Here is an 18,165-nt window from a genome sequence, read left to right on the forward strand (position 1 = left end):
TCCTCTGCTTATTCTTCACAAGGATAATTTTTCCATACATTTCTCACTTCCAAATAATTTGCCCATCAACCCTCCTCCTGTATTTACAGCACCACTTTCCTCCGTGCCTTCAACAAAAACTCTTTCCACCCCTCCTATTGATGTCTGTCTCCGTATGTCCAGATAGGGAATCTTGAGAAGTGCGGTTTGTAGAAGTTGTCTGCTCAAGACAATCAATTCCCCTTCACGTCCTTTAACGGTGTGAAATATCTCCATGTTGGTATCCTCTCCCACATCTACTTCCTTCTAACCCCACCTCTTCCATCTGCCCCCCCCCCTTTATGTCTCCTCTTTCTACATCTGCCCTCACCCCACCCCAAAAAAGCTTCACCTCAACTCCACTCCATCAAAACTTCCTCTCACACTGCTTCTCCCACCCTCCTTACCCTCTCTCAGCTCCTCCTCTCATTTTTCCCTGAGTCTCACACCCTCTCAACTTCCCCCTTGTCTCTCCTCCCAGCTTCACCCTCTTCCTGACACCTCCCAGATTCACCCTCAAGCCTCCCCCCCCACACACACACACACACACACACACACACACTCCAAGCTTCTCCCTCCCCATCTCACACTCTACCAGCTTCACCCCCCCTCCCCCTCCCCACCTTACCAACTTCCCCCCATCCCACACACTAACAGATCCTCTCCCCACCCCACCCCCTCTGGTAGATCCTCTCCACATACCTGTACTCTGCCAACAATGTCTCCTCCCCTTTCCCTAACTGTGTGGACCTCAAACATCCAAGGCCTCTGCTCCAACCTGACGTCTCTCGGTCCAGGTTGCTGCTAATAAATGGGATTAGCGATACCCGTGCACATGCACGGGATAGCAGTACAACATAGCTGGTAGCAGACGACAGACCGTACACGGGGAATGACAAAAATACGCATTGTGCAAAATGCAAGTGGTACTATGGAACGCCAAGACTTCCCAAATTGTCGGCATGTCCGCTAAGTGCCACAGCAATTTCATAGGGATCGTGTGACGGCGAGCCGAGTTTTTAGTGTGCAAGCTTGGTATTATAATAGAGATATCACCTGTTTGAGAGAATCCTACCATCCACAGGATATTCCTCACTCCTTATTGTCTCTTCTTAGTTATTCTCTCCTCCAATTTGTTCGGCCTGAAGCCCGTCCTGGGGGGCGGTGTTGCATTTTACAATTAAACAAGGACAAATGTGTCCAAGAGCCGTGTCATAAAGGTGTTGTCTTCACCAGAAGAAGAATAAGAAGAACAACGCAGAGCTCTCTTAGAGCCAGTGTTCGCAACGCCACACGGCTAAAAACTCCATTTCTCACATTCCGTGTACTGATCTTACACTTCCCAACTCCCAGGAGTACCTTTGGCTGTGACTATCTCTTGTTTGTGTGTTGTACCATCCTCCAAACTGTGACAACTCCATCTACATCTCTCTCCCAGATAATGGGGTCCAACTTTTAACTGCTCATCCCAATACTCACCTCCTCATATGTGGTGATTTAGATTGTCACCATGCAACTTGGCTGGGTGTTGATATCTCTCTCACCAGTCAAAGGCACTTCAGCAAATCACTTCTGTGACTCCATGGGACTGACAATCTGTGAAGTTTCCAACAAGGATTTCTCCAAATGGCAAATACTCCCTTCTGGGCTTGGTGATGACAAACTTCCCCACAAATGTCTCCTGCTCTTTTTCTGATCCAATTGGTTCATCTGATCATATGCTAGTGACAGTCAACACCTCTCTTATTATTCTCAGAGAGCTATCTCAGCACCGGCAAGTCTGGTGGTTCACTCAAGCAGACTGGCATGGACGAGAAAAGTAGCCTTCTCACACGCCTACTCTGTATATCCAAAACGACTGTCTGGTGAACCCTTCCATCCACTTACTAAACAAACCTCATTCAGTCACTCAAACGTTTGGGCCTCACTATCAGTTATGGTCTTTCTTGGGCAAACCACATTTACAAGCTGGCCTCCAAAGCCAGTTGTCAACTGGGCATCCTCCATCGTGCAAAGTCCATCCTTGACACCTTAACTCTTCTCCACCAACAAGGCCTTCATCCGCAGCTTGATGTGGCACTGCTTTCCCTTCTGGGCTGGTGCCCCTGCCTCTCATCTTGCTCAGCTCAACACCGTGGAAACCAAGGCTTTTAAGTTTATTGGAATCTCCTTTGATGAAGCTGAGTCTATGGGCCTATCACTTTGCCATCGCAGACAGGTCGGTGGTCTCTGTCTTCTACTTCCTCCTTTCTGATCTTGCACCCTCTGTTCTTTCCGTGGCTTGTCTCCCCCCTCCACCCCCCCCTAAGCTCTCTGCAAGGCACACATGGTCCACCATCAACCCCCTTCAAGTGAAACAACCTAAATCCAGGATCACTGCTCACCTACACTCATTCATTGCTCTTTTTTTCCCCACCTGTGGAGCCAGCTTCCACATTCTCTTCAATCTCATCCTTCCTTCCAGATATTCAAGACAGCTGATCACCACAATCTCAGATCACCCCCCATCCAAAACCATGATTTTTTCTACCTTTGCTAACCCCCACACCTCAACCCCATGCCCACCTCTTTCAAAATTTCAAGTTTTTCCTCCTTTTTGAGTGCTCCTGTATCCATTTTGTCCACCCTGTGCCAATTCCTATACCTCTCATTCGTCCCCACATCCCTTACTTGTCCAAATCTCTATTTTGTCCCTCAGTCCTCCTGTTGGTGCCCTCCTCTCTTTCTTCTGTTCCTTTTGTTCTGTTGTGTCCTAAAATGTTATGTTCTCGCTCCGCCATGAGCGGCCATGGAGCTAACCCTAACAGCTTGTATACAAAAACATCTGAGCTCTTCCAATTATGTTGAAGCTCAAGTGCACTTATTTAATGTTTCACACCCTGCATTGCTAGTTATATGTCAAGAACAAAATAAGGGCAAGGGACAAATTCAGAAATGTCATGTTGCATTTTATCAAGCTCCAAAGCTCCAAAGCCTGTTTCATATTATCCTTTTTCAGACTCGAGCAATTTCATTTGTTCCAGACTTTGATTAGATAAGCAAAGTGGGTTTTTTTTTTGACGTGTAAAATCCCAGAGGTTTGTGTACCATGTATACATGAAGATGCTACGAAAGCAGTCTGATACTCGGCTAAACTTTCGAGCTGTTCTACTTGCTTTTGACTTCACTGAGCAAACACAGAACAAAGTTGACATTTTTTGGTTTTCTTACCACCAAGCAATTTATTTCCTTAAACCAGGTCAAACTACTTTCAATATCCTCATCGCCTGTTTAGGGACACGATGTAATTCAAACTCGTTATATGGGAATCGAGAAAACTCTCGGCTATTCCTATAACTCAACGTTTCGTTGTGCTCTTCACATCTCCCTGGACCTGGGGTGGAATGTGGTCTTCAAAAGCAATTGTCTCTCATTCTGTTTCCCTAAATGGGAAATGCACACGATATATCTATCAGTCCCTGAAGCCCTGGACGTTCCCTCAAACAAGAGGTTCATTAATAGCCTTTATTTCAAAACCATTTCCCTTCCTTATATTACTTCCCAATGTCATGTAAACTAAAGGCTTTCAACTAAAATCTTTTTTTTAATTTGCTTGTTAATGAATTCGATGAAGTCATTTCATTTTGCTTTCCTTCCTCAACAAATATATATATTTTTTTCGAATCTCCTCCTTACCGGCTGATTTACTAATGGTGTTTTTGATTTACCAGTTTGCTGTTCAGCGTTCATGGTGCTCTTGGTGGTGCTAATACTCAATGTGAACCCTTGGAACTTGTAAACCTTTATCTTTGTAAGCATGTTATATCACTCTGCGTACAAAACATCGTCATGCCATACGTATGGAACGGCAGTTGTTCGAATTTTTTTTTTTTTTAAGGTAAATTTTTCTCCATTTTGTTGATTGCTTGGCAAAGATTTTGTGGATAATGAATCCTAGGATCCGAAGAGAATCCAAGGATCTTTGAATCCATTTTCGCTTCCTCGCTCACCATAGGTTGGGGATGTTGCACAACCAGGTTTTCTTGTCTGTCTACAGATTTACTCCCTTTAAACAACTGAAACACATCGGGTGACCAATGTCCTGACAAAACGGAAATGCCCCTCCACATTGGGAATGTCTTAAAGACATGGTTGGTTATACAGTTTTATGCAACTGACATATGCGTAGGACAGTATTATGATTATATATGCATCTTGAACAATATTATCATCTGCATTCATATATAACTGATTCCGATATTACTGTTGTTGGAAGTTGGTGCTATTCTTCGTTCCCTTAAGGCATGTTGCCCAGGTATGTTGTTTTTGGATTATGACAAGTTTTGAAGGTGACATTTCTGACTCAAGCCTTCATGAAAAAGCTGCTTTCCATGATGTGCAGTATTTATCCAAAAATAAAAACTCATTTGTTCTCAACCCCGTTGTCAAAATATGGGGAATGGGGGAAGGTTTGAAGTCATAAACGTGAGCTCCATTCCTGTTTTGTTGACATCTCAGTATGTCATATACTCAGGATGCTGTCTTTGCATTGTCAAGACGACCAGTGCTGAATGGATATTGGTCGATCAGGAAAGGTGATTAACTCAGTGGTACACAAGGAAATCCAGACACAGGAGAAGGTCACACCCCATCATGCCCAGTGGCGGATCTAGAGGGGGAGGGGGGGTTGCAACACCCCCTTCAGCTGCTGAGTACCCCTCACTCAACCCCTCCTTCCATCAACCATCCCTCAGGGATGTTTTGTTATCCCTCAGGGATGGTTGATGGAAGGCGGGGTTGAATGAGGGGTACTCAGCAGCTGAAGGGGGTGTTGCAACTCCCCCTCTGGATATCCCACTGATGCCTGTGCCAAATCTATACCACTGAAGGTCAATATAGACAAGATAACAGTGGCAGGTGTAGAAGGAGGGAGCGGGTGAGCTCAGGAGGAGAGGATCAAAATTGGAAGGAATACCTTTACAGATAAAACTACCACATTTCACAACAATATATATTTATATGTACATACATATTCAGTTAACTCCGGTTATGTACGGGTTTGCTGTCTGCAGTTTCGGTCAAACATAAATAATTTTCTTTAGACCATTTTATTTACCATGGGGCCTGGTCTTGGTTATCCACGGTTCGCATCCCCAGCATGGCCAGGTGTTCTCCCTCTGCAGTGGTGCTGCGTGTCCTCCATGGCCGGTGGTTCCACGTGTTCTCCACGGCCGGTGGTTCCACGTGTCCTCCACGGCCGATGGCGTCGTGTGTCCTCCATGGCCGGGAGTGTCGCGTGTCCTCATGGCCGGTGGTTTCGCGTGTCCTCCATGGCCAGTAGTGTTGCGTGTCCTCCACGGCCGGTGGTTCCGCGTGTCCTCCACGGCCGGTAGTGTCGCGTGTCCTCCATGGCCGGTGGTTCCGCGTGTCCTCCACGGCCGATGGTGTTGTGTGTCCTCCATGGCCGGTAGTGTCGCGTGTCCTCCACGGCCGATGGCGTCGCGTGTCCTCCACGGCCGATGGTGTCGCGTGTCCTCCACGGCCGGTGGTTCTGCGTGTCCTCCACGGCCGGTGGTTCCGCGTGTCCTCCACGGCCGGTAGTGTCGCGTGTCCTCCATGGCCGGTGGTTCCGCGTGTCCTCCACGGCCGATGGTGTTGTGTGTCCTCCATGGCCGGTAGTGTCGCGTGTCCTCCACGGCCGGTGGTTCCGCGTGTCCTCCACGGCCGGTGGTTCCGCGTGTCCTCCACGGCCGGTGGTTCCGCGTGTCCTCCACGGCCGGTGGTTCCGCGTGTCCTCCACGGCCGGTGGTTCCGCGTGTCCTCCACGGCCGGTGGTTCCGCGTGTCCTCCACGGCCGGTGGTTCCGCGTGTCCTCCACGGCCGGTGGTTCCGCGTGTCCTCCACGGCCGGTGGTTCCGCGTGTCCTCCACGGCCGGTGGTTCCGCGTGTCCTCCACGGCCGGTGGTTCCGCGTGTCCTCCACGGCCGGTGGTTCCGCGTGTCCTCCACGGCCGGTGGTTCCGCGTGTCCTCCACGGCCGGTGGTTCCGCGTGTCCTCCACGGCCGATGGTGTCGTGTGTGCTCCATGGCCGGTAGTGTCGCGTGTCCTCCATGGCCGGTGGTTCCGCGTGTCCTCCACGGCCGGTGGTTCCGCGTGTCCTCCACGGCCGGTAGTGTCGCGTGTCCTCCATGGCCGGTGGTTCCGCGTGTCCTCCACGGCCGATGGTGTTGTGTGTCCTCCATGGCCGGTAGTGTCGCGTGTCCTCCACGGCCGATGGCGTCGCGTGTCCTCCACGGCCGATGGTGCCGCGTGTCCTCCACGGCCGGTGGTTCCGCGTGTCCTCCACGGCCGGTGGTTCCGCGTGTCCTCCATGGCCGGTGGTTCCGCGTGTCCTCCACGGCCGATGGTGTTGTGTGTCCTCCATGGCCGGTAGTGTCGCGTGTCCTCCACGGCCGGTGGTTCCGCGTGTCCTCCACGGCCGGTGGTTCCGCGTGTCCTCCACGGCCGGTGGTTCCGCGTGTCCTCAACGGCCGGTGGTTCCGCGTGTCCTCCACGGCCGGTGGTTCCGCGTGTCCTCCACGGCCGGTGGTTCCGCGTGTCCTCCACGGCCGGTGGTTCCGCGTGTCCTCCACGGCCGATGGTGTCGTGTGTGCTCCATGGCCGGTAGTGTCGCGTGTCCTCCATGGCCGGTGGTTCCGCGTGTCCTCCACGGCCGGTAGTGTTGCGTGTCCTTTACGGCCGATGGTGTTGTGTGTCCTCCATGGCCGGTAGTGTTGCGTGTCCTCCATGGCCGGTGGTTCCGCGTGTCCTCCACGGCCGATGGTTCCATGTGTCCTCATGGCCGGTAGTGTCGCGTGTCCTCCACGGCCGGTGCCACTTGTGGTGAATTGACGTGAATTGAGGGACATGACGCGGGATCACATGTTGTGCGTCTCGCGTATAAGGGGAGGTCTCTGCGGCACGAGTGATTGTCCCCGGGGCATTGCCATTTACATCGGCTGTTCACTTGATGCTCGTTAACTGAAGGTGCTCATTGACTGGTGAGAATGGAGATTATATCGAACTCCGTGCTTACGCGGATTGTCTGCAATGATTAACTGCACATGTATACGTTACTGCTTATGTACTCCTAGCTGAACCTGTATTCCCCGGTGTGCCCGTAGAAGCGGCTCCAATCAAATGGAATAAAGCCTAAATTCTGAAGGTTCATCTCTCGCTCTCATTTCAATTTATTCCATTTGATTTTCTCGGCTCTCTCAACCAAAGATGGACAAGATCTACAAACCAGAGAGGTTCGACGCAGACCCAAACGCGACTGACGCAGAAATGAAATGGTCGCATTGGTTCTGCTCCTTCTCACACTATCTGACCATCATTGAGGAGGGAGCTGACAAATTTGCCGCCCTCGTGAATCATGTCTCGCCCAGCGTGTACAGGCTCTTCTCGGAGTGCGACACTTACGAAGCAGCGATCGAGGTGCTGCAAGCGCTCTACGTGAAGCCCAAGAACGAGGTATACATACGACATCTTCTCAACACACGCAAGCAAGCAGCCGGGGAGACAATCGATCAGTTCCTGCAAGCTCTGAATCAGCTGGGAAAAGACGGCAGCTTCCGGGCGGTAAGCGCCGAGGAACACCGAAAGGAAGCCACACGGGAGGCATTCATCCAAGGACTCAGATCAGCCCACATACGGCAACGCTTACTAGAGAAAGCGCAACCCACTCTTGACAAGGTAGTCGAGCAGGCTCGAGCGATGGATACGGCTCAGCAGCAATCTGAGTCATTTGGGACACCGATGCTGCTCATGAACGCTGCTACGATGGGAACCCAAGGAACCCCACTGGCACAGACACAGCCAGACATAGGGGATGGAGAAACACCCGAGGAGCCGGATACCCAGACCTCGTCAAACTCCTCAGCAACTGCTCCGGTTGGTAAATGCTTCTTTTGTGGGTACAAAAGGCATCCTCGTCAAAAATGTCCCGCCAGAGATGCCACATGCATGAATTGCGACAAGAAAGGGCATTATGCCAGGGTATGTAAATCTACTCTAAGGAGAAATAAACCCACTTCTGCGGCTCTCTACTCGCAAAATAAATTGACTGCAGCCTCCCGGGGAATCTATCCAAGGCTATCATCAACGTACGAATTAACGGGCATATGGCTGAGGCACTGATTGATACCGGTAGCTCTGAAAGTTTCGTCAACAGCTCGCTAGTGAAGGGCAGGAAATGGGTAATCCACCCGACTGACAATACGGTATGCATGGCCGCCACCTCACTACAATCCCGCGTACGAGGGTACTGCAATGTTGAATTGGACGTAAAAGGGTACACGCATCGGGATGTAAAGGTACTGGTGCTTCGTGATTTGTGCGCAGACGTAATTCTGGGTCATAATGTCCTCAAGCAGCACACGAGCGTCGAAATACCCTTTGGAGGAAGCAAGCCTCGTCTAATTTTAAATGCGTTGACCACCGCGGAGGTGACGTCCCCCAGCTGTTCGCTAACTTGTCGCCGGTCTGCAAACCGATAGCGATCAAATCGCGGCGATATACCACTGCTGACATGAATTTCATCACTTCGGAAACCAAGCGATTACTGGAGGAGGGAATTATAGAACCGAGCGATTCGCCATGGCGCGCACAGGTGTTAGTAACCAGCAGTCAGAACCATAAGAAACGAATGGTTGTCGATTATTCCCAAACGGTCAATCGCTTCACCCAACTCGACGCCTACCCCTGCCGCGCATAGATGAGATGGTCGAACGCGTGGCCAATTATAAGGTATTCAGTACCATCGACTTGCGAAGCGCCTATCATCAAATTCCCATCCGAGAGGAAGACAAACCTTACACTGCATTCCAGGCAGGGAGGCGCCTCTACCAATTCAGGAGAATACCTTTCGGTGTCACGAATGGGGTAGCTTGCTTCCAACGGGTTATGGACGACATCATCTCAGATGAAAACCTCAAAGACACTTTTGTTTACGTGGATAATGTCACAGTGTGCGGTAGGGATCAGAGGGAACATGATAGGAATCTGGACAGATTCTTGAGCATTGCTAGAAAATATAATCTGACTCTCAACTATGAGAAATGCGTATTCTCGGCAAGGTCAATTGACCTTCTCGGCTACACAATAGCCGACGGCACAATTAAGCCTGATCCTGAGCGATTGCGCCCGCTCCGTGAGCTTCCACCACCTCAGGACTTGCAGACAATGCGCCGGGTGATCGGGATGTTCGCTTACTATGCGAGATGGATTTCGCAATACTCCGAGAAAATACATCCCCTAGTGCATTGCAAAAACTTTCCACCAGATGCCGCTGTTGTAAGAGCTTTCCACAACCTCAAGGATGATATCAGTAAGTCCGTGGTTTTATCGATCGACAGCTTGGTGCCCTTCGTGGTGGAAACCGACGCTTCAAATCACGCCATAGCTGCTACGCTTAATCAGTCTGGGCGGCCGGTCGCGTTCTTCTCGAGAACTCTCTCTAGAAGCGAACAGAGACACTCAGCGATAGAGAAGGAAGCGTACGCCATCGTTGAAGCGCTGCGGAAATGGAGACATTATTTACTGGGAAACCACTTCACGCTCGTTACGGACCAACGATCCGTGGCATTCATGTTTGATGGGAAAAATAACGGGAAAATTAAGAATGAAAAAATTATGAGATGGCGGATAGACCTAGCTTGCTACAGTTACGACATTGTTTACCGGCCCGGGAAAGAAAACCCTGCTGCAGATACCTTCTCCCGGGTCTACAGTTCGGCAACAATCAGTCAGGCTTTGCAAGACCTCCATGTGTCTCTGTGCCACCCAGGGGTAACCAGGATGGCACATTTCGTACGCAGACAAAATCTTCCCTATTCTGTTGAAGATATTAAACAAATGAATGCTTCATGCCCTGTTTGTGCTGAACTAAAACCCAGATTCTATGGCGCGGCATCTGGCAGACTGATCAAGGCCACTTCCCCCTTCGAGAGACTAAACATCGACTTCAAAGGGCCCCTGCCGACCGAAACAGACAACAGATACATATTCACCGTTGTTGATGAATATTCAAGGTTCCCTTTCGCGTTTCCGTGCTCGGATATGACCTCGGGCACTGTCGTGAAATGTCTCTCTGACCTCTTCGCTATGTTTGGGAGACCTTCGTACATACATTCAGACAGAGGGCCGTGTTTCATGTCGGCCGGGCTAAAACAATTCCTATTAGAGCACGGCATAGCAACTAGTCGAACGACGGGTTACAACCCACAGGGAAACGGGCAGGTGGAACGGTATAATGGAGTTATTTGGAAAGCCGTAACTCTGGCGCTGAAATCGAGAGGACTGGGCCCCGAGCGGTGGGAGGTTACCCTTCTCGACGCTCTGAATTCCATACGCTCTTTGCTCTGCACGTCCACAAATGCCACTCCTCACGAACGAATGTTTACTCACCAACGACGTTATGTTGACGGTCAAACGGTGCCCAACTGGCTGACCCATCCCGGTACAGTGTTCATGAAACGCCCGTTACGACAAAGCAAGTATGAACCGCTGGTGGAGGGGGTCGAACTCATTGACACTAATCCAGAGTATGCTCATGTCAGGCTCCCGGATGTCAGGGAGACCACTGTGTCGGTTCGCCATCTGGCTCCCTCAGGTACTCCTGCAGGTACACCACCTTCTGGCACTCCTCCTTCTGACATTTCCCCCCCAGGAACTCCGCCGGGCGACGGGGCTGCCGCGTTCCACCCGAGAGCGATCGAGGAGTCATCCCCGGCACAAGTCGAGGCTCACCAAGAGGATCGGGAGTCTCCCTCAAGTGAAACTGCCGTTTACTCCCGGAGAGGTCGACGAATAAGGCCCCCTCGACGACTCAATCTGTAAAGGGGATTATCGGCATTCTCGCTGCTCATGCTCCTATATGCCCATTATATCATATATCGATGCTCATTTCCATGCTCCTACAACTCAAAATAATCACTGCTTGGCATGTATGCTTCTGTAGACCTATTAGTCCGCGTTGCTTGAAATGTATACTCCTATAGTGCTAAAGCAATCATGGTGTGTAAGATGGGCCCCTAGTTACATTTTAAAGGTGGGGAGAATGTGGTGAATTGACGTGAATTGAGGGACATGACGCGGGATCACATGTTGTGCGTCTCGCGTATAAGGGGAGGTCTCTGCGGCACGAGTGATTGTCCCCGGGGCATTGCCATTTACATCGGCTGTTCACTTGATGCTCGTTAACTGAAGGTGCTCATTGACTGGTGAGAATGGAGATTATATCGAACTCCGTGCTTACGCGGATTGTCTGCAATGATTAACTGCACATGTATACGTTACTGCTTATGTACTCCTAGCTGAACCTGTATTCCCCGGTGTGCCCGTAGAAGCGGCTCCAATCAAATGGAATAAAGCCTAAATTCTGAAGGTTCATCTCTCGCTCTCATTTGCTGCACTGGTGCCACTGCCTGCATCTGCACCTTAACGGATCAGGGTGGTAACTGACATGCAGTGCGGATCTATTATTGTGGTGGTGAACACAATATTCCTCTGTGGTGAATATATTCCTCTGTGGTGAACACTGCACAATATGCAATTGTAATGTATTGCTTTGTTTTGGTTTTATTACCCCAAGTGATTTTTAACCATAGCCTCCAAGAGGAAAACTGTTGCTTGTGGTGTGTTTGTTACTTGTTATAGCAAAACAGAAAAACATGGAGAAGGCATGATATCAAAATTGAAATCTATTGTTGTTAGGTTAGCACTCCAGAGGCAACGAAGAGTACAAAGAGTAAACCCCAGTGGACGTCTGTGGCTGTAATACAATAAATACAAGCACAGAAAATGGAATAGATACCAGAAAAACAGGACTTTGGTAAATTGGAAGCAGTTTATTATTGCAAGAAATGAGGCATCTTTCATCATCAGGCAGGTCAAAGCAAACTAAGAATAAATTTCCTTGCGTGGTGAAAATAAACTCGAAGAGTTTCTGGAGTTATGTAAGAAACCAGACAAAAACAGTGGAATTCCTCATTTATGGCAGCAGGATAGTGTCTTCACAGAGAATGATTTACAATAAGCACAGACACTTCATAATTTTGCGAGCATGTTTCCACTTGAGGACTTGTTGTCCACACCGGTATTGGAAAATAGGGACTATATGTATGTACAAAATGAAGTGGAGTTTACGGAGGAGAAAATAGTCAAACAATTTTTGAAATTAGACATCAATAAGTCCCCTGGCCTTGATAGATTGCATTCACAAATATTGAGAGAGACATATCAGGAAATATATAAACCTCTTGGAATCATCTTTGGTAAGCTTTTGAAAGAGGGAGAGGTACCAGAGTCCTGGAAGCAAGCTAATGTAGTGCCCATCTTCAAGGTACGGAAGAAGTGCAATCCGGAAAACTATTGTCCAGTAAGTTTGAACTCCGTGTTAGGCAAACTGATGGAGAAGATCATCAGGCATGTGAGCCATCGAAAGGGAAGTGATCATCGAAGTGGTGAACACCATGGATTCAGGAGTCAGGTTAGGTATGGGAGCATGCGCCAGAGCAGCACGTCGCTGCGTCCACTTTCTGCCGGTACTCCAGGGGCCTCCATCTGGCCATCCCCCAGGCAGATGCCTAGCACATCGCCATCTCCTTGAGATGCTGATCAACCTGCTGTAACCACGAGGCAAGTGGTCGTCCCATTGGCCTTCAACACTCATGAGGTTCCCTCACTGAGAGAGTCTGGTGAGCAGGATCAGTGCCAGGAAAATGAGCCACATGTCCATACAGCCACAGCTGATGCTCATGGACGATGCAGGTAAGAAATCTCAACCGAGTCTCAGCAACCGCTCGTTAGACAAAGTCTGACCAGCGAAAGCCAAGGATTATCCGACGAGACCTGGTACCAAAGGAATTAAGTCTCCATCTCAGGTCCCTGGTCAGAATCCAAGTCTCACATCCATAGAGCAAGACTGGAAGCACCAAGGACATGAAGTCCTCGGACTTTCGTCCTCCTGCACAAGTACAGACAGCAACACACCTCATGGATCCAGTGAATCCATGACTCCCCAGGCCCGAACCAGACGTCTGTTGACCTCTGGCTCACAGCCAGCAGACACGTGAATATCACTGCCAAGGTAAGTGAATCTCTCCGTGACCTCAACATCCTCACCTCAAACAGGTACAGACAAGATAGCAGCATCAAAGATGTCATTGAAAGCTTGGATCTTAGTTTTGACCCAGGAAACCCGTAATCCCAGCAGCTCCGACTCCTCATTCGGCACCTCAAGGGCTCCCAAAAGGATATCCAGAGCCTCTGCAAAAAGATGACTGTATCATCTGCGAAATCAAGGTCAGAGATCTTAACATTCCCAAAAGATGTACCGCAGCTTCATCTCTCCGACATCCTCTCTAGAATCCAGTCCATACAAGTGCTGAAAAGTGTGTGGGCCAGTTACCAGAAAGCCAGCATTTCTAATGGAAGCCTACTTACTCTCGATGATGGTTTTTCTGTCTTTGACAAACTTCCAGGTACACCCAAATATTGGCAGCAAAAAAGATATGAGCTCACTGCTAAATTGGAACAACTTGGTGCATTCCAGTTCTTCTTTACCCTATGTTGCACAGACAAGCGTTGGAAAGAAATCTACATGTCAATCTTCAGACAACTGGGCAAAGAAGTATCATTTAAATCTGTAACACAAACAAACACTATCGAAGATGTCCTCATTAATGGAGAGCCACTCAAAGAGTACATCGCAAAAGAGAACCAACACAACCTTGTGCAAAACCATGTGTTGGCTGTCACTTGGATATTTGACCATCGAGTGAAAGCGTTTTTCAACAATATTGTAATGGGCAAGCACAGTCCAATGAAGGTCCAATTTTACAACTATCCTATGGAATTTCAACTAAGAGGTGCAGGACACATACATGGTGTGCTCTGGTGTGACCTTCCTGAACTTGAGAATGAGTTTCCAGGCTTATCAGATACTATAACAAAGCTAAGAAGTATGGACAGAGAAGGACAACTGACAGAGGTTGAGAAATCAGTGCTTGTGGACTTTGTGGATGAATTCACTTCATGATCCTTGGATGATCCAGACATTGCAAACATTGTTAAAGAAGTTCAGATTCATCATCACACAAATGCATGCAGAAAATACAACACTCAGTGCAGGTTCTACTATCCAAAAATTCCCAGCGATCGAACAGTAATAGCACAACCACTAAATTTGGAGAACTATGTTACTGATGAAGAAAGGCTCTATATGGATTGCAATACCCAGCTAAAAGAGTACAAGCAACATGTCAAGCACCGCAAAGAAACCCTGAAGAAGGTCAAATGTGTTCTCGAAGATTTGCATCAAGAAACACTTGAATCGCTGAAAATCAATGATATTCTTCAGATAGCAAATGTTACTGAAGAAGACTATTACAAGGCATTGTCTGTATCATCTAATGGAACCAACATTGTCCTCAAGAGAAAAGTCAAAGAAATCTATGTCAACAATTACAACTCAGAGTGGATCAAATCCTGGGATGGAAATATGGACATTGCAGTATGCCTGGACTTCTTTTCCATCATTACATATATTACAGATTATTGCAGCAAAGATGACACAGATACAATGAGGTTTCTCAAAGCTGCTGAAAAAGAGTACAAGAATAAAACACTGAAGGAAAAACAGGTACCTTTCATAAGTTTTCCTAACACACAGAGAGATCGGAGAAAGTGAAGCATACTACAGGATGATCCCAAGTTTACACTTAACAGAATCAAACATAAAGTGCATCTTTGTGGCAACTGGATCTAGAGATCACAGATCAAAATACTGTGTTAAAATATCAGATGACAGTGAGGATGAGGAGAAACTTGCAGGAGAAAGCAGGGTTAAGATTGAAGGTAGAAAAGGAGTTTTTGTGGCAAAAGCATCAATCCATGAGAAGTACTCATCCAGGCCAAAAGTTATAGAGAACATATGTTTAGCACAATTTGCTATCATGTATGACAACTGCACGAAGCATAGGATTAACAAATTTGACGGTGCTGCAGCAGAACAAAGTGCTACTTACACTATTGTCTCATGGATGAATTACAAGTTCCACTGCCGAAATATATCAAACTTGCTGATACATCTCTTGGGTACATGAAGCTTAGAGGACATCCAGCCGTCCTGCGCTTCCACAAATTTAGCTCAGACACCAATCCCCATGAATATTTATTCTCAGAGCTGCTGTTGTACCACCATTGGAGACATGAGGAGGAACTGCACGAAGACAATCAGGAAGCATGCCTTCAACTTTACAACATCCACGGAGACTGCATCATTCAAGTTAAATAACAGCTCTTCCCAAACAGAAACAATGTGGAAGAAGCCAGAGCAGCAGTTGAAGCTGTTGGAGACACAAGGCCAGTCCATATTTGTGATGATATTGATGCAGAATATGAACAAAACATGGATAACAGGGGCTAGAAAGAATGGTCGAGGATGAAGAACAAGCAGCAAGGCACCCTGGTGAGTTGGTTAATATGCCTGAAGATGGTCAAGTCAATGTGGAGACTGCAATTTATCAGAGAATAGATATTTCCAATATGGACAAAATGCTTGAGGCAGCAAGAGAATTTGACAAAGATCAACAACAAGTTTTCAATACAGTTATCAACTACTCTAAGGGGCTAAGAAGGAGCCGAGCCAACAAGACCCATGCACCAGCACCACCACTGCTCATAGTTCATGGAGGAGCTGGCTCAGGAAAGAGCACTCTCATCAATACTATAACCCTTTGGTCAGAACATATTCTTCGGACACGAGATGACAGACATCCAGACCATCCATACATTATCAGGACTGCACCAACAGGAATGGCTGCAAACAATATCAACGGTCTGACCATGCATTCTGCATTCCATATGAATTTTAGCAATGCATTCATCAGCTTCTCTGATAAACAGAGACATACAAAGAACCTTATTATGTGAACTCAAAATCCTCATTATAGATTAAATACCAATGATCAAGGCTGATTTACTTTACCAGCTACACCTCCGGCTTCAGGAGGTCAAGGAAAATGATGACAACTTTGAAGGAGTCTCTGTCCTACTATTTGGAGACCGACTCAAACTACCACCAGTTCAAGCAAAGTGGATATTTGAACAACCCCAGTGCCCGGATTTCCATGCATCACATGCCATTTACCCTCTCTGGAATCTTTTCTCCTGCATAGAACTTAGAGAAAACCATCAAGGTGAAGATCATACATATGCAGATATGCTGAATAGGATCAGGTGTGGAGCTCAAACCCAAAAAGACTTGAAAATTCTAAAGGAGAGAGTAAAGCCTGATTTCCCACAAGATGCTGTTCACTTATATGGAAGGAATTACGATGTAAACATGTTCAATGAAGGGAAACTTGATGCATTGCCAGGTGACCTTGTTATCTTAGAAGCAAAGAATATCCATCCACAGAAGAAAAACTACAAACCAGTTCTACAACATGGATATGTAAAAAAACACACCATTTCTTGACAATCTTAGGCTCAAGTTAAGAGCAAGAGTAATGTTGACTTACAATGTAAACACTTCAGATGGCTTAACAAATGGAGCAAGAGGAACAGTGATTCGCTGTGAAGGAAACGGCAACACAATCACCAAGATGTATATTCAATTCGATGATGAACAAACAGGTTCCAACCTTAGAGCAAGGCTAAGACAAAACAACCAAAACAGAGAAACCCCCATTCAGAGATTTTTCCTTCACTCATACTATTGGAAAAAGGACTAAGCAACATACAGCTTCTGCAAAGGTCATTCAGTTCCCACTTCAGCTGGCTTGGGCTGTAACAGTCCATACGTTTCAAGGACAGACCATTACCAAGCCTAAGGTACTTGCAGCTCATCTGGAGACAATCTTTGGCAATGCCCAGGCCTATGTAGTCCCTTGGCAGAGTCCAATCATTATATCAGTTAAATATGTCATCCTTCAACCAAAACATGATTAAAACAAACAAAAAAGCTCTTGAGGAAGCAACAAAGCTTCATAATCATGCACTCAATAACCAAGAACATCAATCATGGTTTGCATCAGAACAGTCAACACTAAAAATAAGTTCACTCAATGCAAGATCACTTTGAAAACATTTTTCTCGTCTGGCTGTTGATTTTGTCCTTCTGCATAGCAACATCATCTGCATTAATGAAACATTCTTGAGTGCAGCTGACAATATGAAGCAATTTTCTCTCCCTCACTACAAGCTAATACCATGTCGCGGTGGACGAGGAAGTGGAGTAGCAGTTTACATAAAAGATAATCTGAATATTGTTGGGGGTTTTGATGCGAATAAGACAAGTCACCAAATTCTGAAGGTGCAGTTCCCAAACTTTTACCTTGTTACAGTGTACAGATCACCATCACAGCTGAATTAAGACGACTTTTGTCAGATCTACAACTTTGTATTGACCAAGACCAGAAAACCATTATCTGTGGAGACTTCAATATTGCATATGGCAAATCACGGAGCAATATCACTCCTCTGCGGCTAAGACAAGTTGGCTTCATTCAAATAATAAATCAACCAACACACATCCAAGGCATTACCCGAGACCACATCTATCTGAAATTTTTGGATCCTTTGACCCACTTCATTCATCCACTATACTTTTCAGATCATGATGCAACATGTGTTCCGCTAAAAAGCGAATGAAAGAAAAACAAAGAAACAAAAACCTAGAAATTATACTCAAGTCAAATATTAAAGTCATTAAATGCCCTGTATTGAGTTGTGTGGCTGTACAGTGTCCAAACATACATTTGGAACAAGAGATTCAGAAAAATGACCCCAGTTAAGTTATCCTTATACATAATCCTCTTGCCCCACCCCCACACCCAAAAAAGTAGTTTAGGGTAAACCCCTAATATGGTCTTTGATCATTCCTTATGACACAGGTCAGCATGGTATCTGGAACATCATGTTTTATTTGGCCTAATCATCTTATTAATATACGTACAAATAAACAAAATCCTACTAAACTTGCACAAATGAAAAAGTGCCTTAATCGCATTTGGATTCAGACAAAATTTGTATTTTTAGCCGCGTCACGTAGCTAACGCTGGCTCTAAGAGAGCTCCGCGTTGTTAGCTGCGTCGCAGACTCGAAGAGAGCTCTGCGTTCTTC

General features: G+C 47.2%; 1 protein-coding gene across 1 annotated transcript in view; it reads left to right on the forward strand.

Annotated features, from left to right (window-relative positions):
* The window catches only part of LOC147016125 (lysyl oxidase homolog 3A-like), a 261,877-nt gene extending 257,443 nt beyond the window's left edge, over positions 1 to 4,434 (forward strand). The window contains exon 13 of the mRNA XM_085848863.1: positions 1 to 4,434. This exon is cut by the window's left edge and continues 660 nt beyond it. The gene's annotated coding sequence lies outside the window, so the exon portion shown is untranslated.
* The last annotated feature ends 13,731 nt before the right edge of the window (positions 4,435 to 18,165 follow it).

Source organism: Eptatretus burgeri, chromosome 12 (assembly GCF_056783735.1).
Source record: "Eptatretus burgeri isolate ZD-2024b chromosome 12, Ebu_testis_v1, whole genome shotgun sequence".
Lineage (NCBI taxonomy): Eukaryota > Metazoa > Chordata > Myxini > Myxiniformes > Myxinidae > Eptatretus > Eptatretus burgeri.